The following is a 7106-nucleotide window of genomic DNA, read 5'->3' as shown; positions in this document are numbered from 1 at the left end:
CATTCTAGATTCTTCTGGCTAGTCTAAGAATTAAATTGACAACAGACAGATTAACAGGAGAAAATCTAAAGTTTAATAACATGTACACATGGGAGAGACCCAGAAAAGCTGAGTAATTCACCAAACTGATGGAAACTTTGACCTTACACATCATCTTCAGCTAAAGACAAAGAGGTTGTTGGGATAGTGGTTTGGGACATCAAAGTTAGGCTCCTAAGGTGCAAGTAATCAGGTATTTAATAAGAGGCATTACTAAGGAGACAAAAGAAAAACAAAGGTAAATGATTAGAGCAAATTATAAACCCAGTGTCTGAGTCCTGAGAGCTACCATCAGAGAAGATTTCTAGATGTTAAGGTCAAAATATCCTTCGTACTTTGAAATGTCTCTGCTGGTGTCATCAGGTTTTCAGGTCAACTTTTTGAGTTACTTACACTCTTAGTGACCCTGTAAACTGTAGCCCCCCAGGCTCCTCTGTCCATGGAATTCTTTAGACAAAAATACTGGAGAGGGTTGCCATGCCCTCCTCCGGAGGAATCTTCCCAACGTAGGGATTGAAGTCACATCTCCTATGTCTCCTGCACTGGCAAACGGTTCTTTACCACTAGCGAGTCAGCAGGCACAAGGACTGTCTAAACATCAGCTATTGTGATGTTTCTCAAGTTTATATCATGTTGTTCAGTTTCAGTTTTTTAGGGTTTCAGAAAAAGGACAGCTTTAGTCCTTAATGATTCCAAGTCAAGAGTAGGAGAAAAATTGGAAATGTTATCTTGAAAAGTTGTAGCCAACTTTTTGAGAAACTAGAAAAATTCAGGATCCAGTCTGTTTTACAAATGGAAAAGCAAAACTTCAAAGGCAATAAAGAGAACTAGAATCTAATCTACAACTAGTATTCTAGTTTCTATGGAAATACATTTGTTCTTTTAAAATCGCTCTTATTTCTATTGAAGATAGTCAAGTTGAGACTGATTTATTTGCAAAATAAATAGTTTCATTAAACTTGGCTTGATTATTTACATAAGTCCAGCAAGAATAACAATTGACCATTAGCCTTTTAAAAAAATATGCTTTGTTGGAACTTTTCATAAGGAATCTCTAGGTTGAACTTTTCTACTTTCATTTTTTTCTTTCAATTTTGAGATCTACTTGACATACAACAACGTATAAGTTTAAGGTGTATCATTTGACTTACCTATATCATGAAATGATTATCAAAATAAGTTTAGTGAACATGCATCATCTCGTATAGACACAAAAGTAAAGAAATGAAAAATAGGTAGTTAATGGGAAGTTGCTGCATAACCCAAGGAGCTCAACAAGGTACTCAGTGACAACCTAGAGAGATGGGATGGGATGGGGAGTGGTAGGGAGGTTCAAGAGGGAGGGAACATAGGTATACTTATGGCTGATTCTTGTTGTATGGCACAAGCCAAGTCAATACTATAAAGCAATTATCCTCCAATTAAAAATAAGAAAAAAAGAAATAGAAACATTTTTTTTTCCTCTGTGATGCAAACTCTTTACTCATTGGTATGATTTGAAAGTTGTCAGAGACCTCTTATTTGTCAAAAAGTTCTTTCTATGACTCTTCTTGAAGATGAAACATTTTTTTAAAAGGCATCAGAGTAAAGCAGTAACTGTCTATAAATGACAAAAGATTAAAATGGCATGGTTAAAGGTCCAATTAGAGTGCAATGACAAAGAAATTTGGTTATCTCTGTGACACACAACACTTTAAGATAATAACTAGAATTATGACTGATAACCTTATGCTAGAACATATCCAACTTTCAGTAATTTCCTATAATTTCTAGAACTTATAGGACATTTCCTGTAAGTTCCAGAATATAAATGTTATTTATTTTAATAACATTTACCTACACATTATAACCTAAGGTTTTTAATAACTCATTTGACAATGCTTCCCATATAATTTAACATACCAAATAAGCCTGATTATTTAAGATCTCTCTTGGAGACATTTCAGGGACCCTTGGAAATATCCCAAAGTCAACTAGACAGCAAAAGGACTTCATTTAGAATTTTATTTGGGAAGTTTGTCAAAGATATCAAAAGATTTAAAAACGTTTGGTCAAATAGGATTATACCTAACTGTGAAAGAATACTTTTGTTCAGTTCAGTCGCTCAGTCGTGTCCAACTCTTTGCAACCCCATGAATCGCAGCACATCAGACCTCCCTGTCCATCACCATCTCCCGGAGTTCACTCAAACTCAACATCCATCAAGTCGGTGATGCCATCCAGCCATCTCATCCTCTGTTGTCCTCTTTTCTTCCTGCCTCCAATCCCTCCCAGCATCAGAGTCTTTTCCAATGAGTCAACTCTTCACATGAGGTGGCCAAAGTACTGGAGTTTCAGCTTTAGCATTATTCCTTCCAAAGAAATCCCAGGGCTGATCTCCTTTAGAATACTTACTTAACCTAAATGACAATAAAAGACTTCAGAGGTAAATACAGAAAGTTAGAACAGATTACTTAAAAGGTAGAGAAACTATAATCTGTTATTAAAACAGATCTGTATTTTGAGAATACGTTGTTCTCTAAACAGAGAAATAATGTTTTAAGTTACCAAAAGAATGTGAAGAAATTTAAAAATAAGTAGGCATATCATAAAACATAATTATTCTTGCAGAGTTTACCTAAAAAGTCTTAGCCTGCACTATTTACAATAGCTAGAACATAGAAGCAACCTAGATGTCCATCAAGAGATGACTGGATAAAGAAACTGTGGTACATATATATGATGGAAATTACTCAGCTGTAAAAAGGAACATGTGTTATATGAATCAGTTCTAATGAGGTGGAAGAACTTACAGCCTATTATACAGAGTGAAGGAAGTCAGAAAAAGAAAAACAAAGATAGTATATTAACACATATATATGGAATCTAGAGAGGGCTCCCCAATTGCTCAGCAGTAAAGAATCCTCCTGCAATGCAGGAGACACGGGTTTGATCCCTGGGTTGGGAAGATTCCTTGGAAGAGGGCATGGCAACACACTCCAGTATTCTTACTGGGAAAATTCCATGGACAGAGGAGCCTGGCAGGCTTCATGGGTTCGCAGAGTCGGACATGACTGAAGCAACTAAGCAGGCACACATGCAATCTAGAAAGATGGTACTGATGAGCCTGTTTGTAGAGGAGTGAAGGAGATGCAGGCATAGAGAACAGATAGAGACACAGAGAGGGAAGGAGAGGGCAGGACAACTTGAGAGAGTAGCATTGAAACATACACATGTCATTTGTACAAGAGATAGCTGGTGGGAATTTGCTATATGATGCAGAGAGCTCAAATCCAGTGCTCTGTGACAACCTAGAGGGGCGGGATGGGGTGTGAGGTGGGGGGGGGGTGGTCCAAGAGGGAGGGGAGATATGTATGCCTATGGTTGATTCATGTGGATGCATGGCAGAAACCAATACAATATTGTAAAGTAATTATCCTATAATTAAACATTTTTTTAATACAAAAGAAGTCTAAGCTTATTTATATCCAACTAGATCACTCATTCCTAACAATTATGTTTAGATTACCCATGAAAACTTTGTGAGAAATTAAACAAAATCTATCATCCAAAGCTATTTTTCTTGCTGACAAGTTTTGTAAGGATTAAGATGATCTTATTTGACAAAGTATGTTAGTTGCTCAGTCTGTCTGACTCTGTGACCCCATGGACTGTAGCCTACCAGGCTCTTCTGTCCATGGAATTCTCCAGGCAACAATACTGGGGTGAGTTGCCATTCCCTTCGCCAGGGGATCTTCCCAACCCAGTGGATGAACCCAGATCTCCTGCATTGCAGGCAGATTCTTCACAGTCTTGAGCCATCAGGGAAGCCCATATTTGACTAAACCTAGGTACAATAAAGCATTAGATTTAATGTCGATAACCCTAACAACATGCCTGTATTAATTAAACCAATAACTTTAAAATTGCTAAAGATCAATCCTAGATCACATGAACTTGAAAAACATTTGGATTAATTTCTATTACATTTAGAAATATTTAGCTCATAAGTGCATACTTATAAGCCCATGAAATAGAGCTCTTATAAATTAATTTTGGTAATATTTTCCAGAGATGGAAAGATGTATCTGTGTACATACCTATATAACCAGAGACCTCATCACTTTTACTGTAAAACTTAAATCATTAATCAGGTATAATAATGTAAAACTTACTAGTTTTTATATGGGGTCGCTGAGTCAGACATGACTGAACGACTTCACTTTCACTTTTCATTTTCACGCATTGGAGAAGGAAATGGCAACCCACTCCAGTGTTTTTGCCTGGAGAATCCCAGGGACGGTGGAGCCTGGTGGGCTGACGTCTATGGGGTCGCACAGAGTCGAACACGACTGACGTGACTTAGCAGCAGCAGCAGTTTTTATAAATAACAAGTTTATCTGCTCAGATGGCTAAGGGTTTTTGCTATTTGTGAGAAAGATTTTAAGATTTGTGTTTGTCTCTGACAAATCCTTAAGGAATCTGTGAATTAGATGTTGGGTGAGGGCACATTTCCAGCAGTTAGTGCTTTAAAAAGGGCTCTCTCTTTCTCTTTTTACCCCCTGTTAGTTTTAGGTTCTACCTGACTGAGTCATCTTGGCTCAGTCTTAGCCCACTGTGGACTGTATTTTCATTTCTGATTTTGGAGAGATTTGCAAGACAAGGACAGCTGGAACTGGACTGCTGCCAAAATTGTACCCAAAAGCTGATCTGCTCATCCGACTAGATTTTCCTTTTAAATGGAAACTGAAAGATTTCTATGTTCTAGAAGTTCCAGGTTCAGTGTATCATGCCCTCAAAAAATTTTCAGAAGGCATGCAAGGAAGACACTCTTACTGAGGACACAGGTCAACCCCAGACCTACTCACCTTTGGGGAAAAAGGCCTCTACTATTGCTCCTATTGGCCCTTGAACATCAGCCAGGGGTTTTTACCTCCTCTGTATGGGTTCAGGCAGGCCTACTGTCTTCCATTAGCATATCAATTAACATTGCCTGAAGGGTGGCGTATTGCTCAGCCTGTTCATGATGCCAATTGTCTCGCTATATCTCACTGTTCCCTGAACTTAGAGTAGGTAAGGTTTGCACTAAGAGGCTGGAAGGAGACTTGAGGAGCTATAGGGACTGCAGACACGCTTATTCTCTTCTGGCTGATGCAGCAGCCATAGCATCAGTTCAGTTCAGTTCAGTTGCTCAGTCGTGTCCGACTCTTTGCGACCCCATGAATCGCAGCACGCCAGGCCTCCCTGTCCCTCACCAACTCCCAGAGTTCACTCAGACTCACGTCCATCGAGTCAGTGATGCCATCCAGCCATCTCATCCTCTGTCATCCCCTTCTCCTCCTGCCCCCAATTCCTCCAAGCATCAGAGTCTTTTCCAATGAGTCAACTGTTCGCATGAGGTGGCCAAAGTTCTGGAGTTTCCTGACCCAACACAACCTGTCTCCTGGCTGGGACAGCGGCCAGAACAGGATTCTCTCTGGGCTGACGCAGCAGCCGTGGTAGCAGACATGCTATATTCTCTCCTCTCATGGCTGGCCCAGCGGACATAGCCGCGACACAGCAGCCATGCGCCGCTTTCTCGGTGGAGCTCATACCACATAAAGTACTGGTGACCAAGCGAGTACCTTGTAAGGCACATGCACAGGTCTATAAGTGATTTCAGCTGTTACATTATCCTTACTTATAAAACGTGGGGCAAGAGCAAGAAGCCTTGGGGTGAGAGAGCCCGCACACGCCATCTTGGCTAATTTGCTGTCTTCCCCATAGGTGGGTTGACAGGCCTGGTCTTACAATACCAGGCTGGGGAAGTATTCCCCAGTAAGACAGTGATGGCCATCCTCACAATGCAATCAGGTAAAGGAGATGCAGCCACCTCATGTAAATACAGTTCAAACACACCAATTTTAAACTTTCACCTGGATTCCATCAACTCTTACACCTTTTCCTTCAGTCACCACTAGAACCCCATCAACAAATATCAGTCTTACAAGGAGCCCAGAAAATTTTCTATTCCCTTCCATTTAAACTCTTACCTTAAAAACCATCTTCCATTAAAGACAAAAGAGGATGTTCCAGATAGTGGTTGGGGACTTCAAAAGGGAGAAAGAAATCCACATGGAGATGGAAAAGCAAGCGTTTGTTTGGTAAACAAATGTTTGCTGGGCCATGCACGGCAATGGGCCACAGAGTGAACTTTGATCTCCAGGTCTTGCTGAGTTTTTCCAACCACACTCAGCCTATAATCTTTGCAGATATCTTTGATGATAGCTCTATTGTGGGCACAGACTCTACCTAAAAAAATTTTAGGCAGATAGGGGATAGGTCAAAATCTCTTCCTGAGTCTTTAGGCCTTGATTGTTTTTAGCTTGAAATAATTCACATGCCAGAGACATTTTGGGGTGGCAAGTTTTGCTCCCCTACATAAGCATATCTAGATGTCTATAAATTAGCCCAAAAAGAAAATGACTATTCCTCTGGAAGACTGAGCTCTGCTCAAATAACTGCTAACAAACACATCCATAATGGAGGAATCATTGTCATGAAAAGGGCCTGGAAGTGTTTTCTTTCCCTGGCATGTAGGTTGTGGGCAGTTCTCTGGCAGAAAATGGGTGTGTGGGTATTTTGACAAGGACTGAGTGATCCTTGCCCTTTTGAGAATGTTAACTGGACTCTAATCCTGCTGCTGTCTGATATGATAAATTGGAATTAGACAATGACAGGACTGGTTGAGGGCCCTGTGGAGATAGGAAAGCAACTAAAAGAGTCATAAGGCTAGAAGTTCTTTCTAGATATTTGTTGGCATTTGTATGAAATGTCTGACTCTTTGAGACCCCATGAACTATAAGTCCATGGAATTCTCCAGGGCAGAATACTGGAGTGGGTAGCCATTCCCTTCTCCAGGGGATCTCCCCAACTCAGCAATCGAAGCCAGGTCTCCCACATTCCAGGCAGATTCTTTACCAGCTGAGCCATCAGGGAAACCCAAGAAAAAGGATATATTTTGTAATATATTAAGTCTAAAATATATGTATCAAGTTTTTAAAAGATGTAATCTCTGAGTGATAAGATTATAATTGTTTTTCTATAGT

The 7106-nt window shown here is 40.0% G+C and overlaps 1 long non-coding RNA gene across 1 annotated transcript; it reads right to left on the bottom strand.

Moving 5' to 3' along the window:
* Positions 1–1498: 1498 nt before the first annotated feature.
* On the bottom strand, positions 1499–6734 carry LOC129636590 (uncharacterized). The gene is made up of 3 exons (XR_008707026.1): positions 6051–6734; positions 3701–3865; positions 1499–2438 (listed from the first exon to the last, which is right to left on the bottom strand). It is a non-coding gene; the product is annotated as an uncharacterized LOC129636590 (long non-coding RNA).
* Positions 6735–7106: the final 372 nt, after the last annotated feature.

The sequence above is a fragment of the Bubalus kerabau genome, chromosome 22, assembly GCF_029407905.1.
Source record: "Bubalus kerabau isolate K-KA32 ecotype Philippines breed swamp buffalo chromosome 22, PCC_UOA_SB_1v2, whole genome shotgun sequence".
Lineage (NCBI taxonomy): Eukaryota > Metazoa > Chordata > Mammalia > Artiodactyla > Bovidae > Bubalus > Bubalus kerabau.
This window is presented reverse-complemented; position numbering and strand designations above follow the sequence as displayed.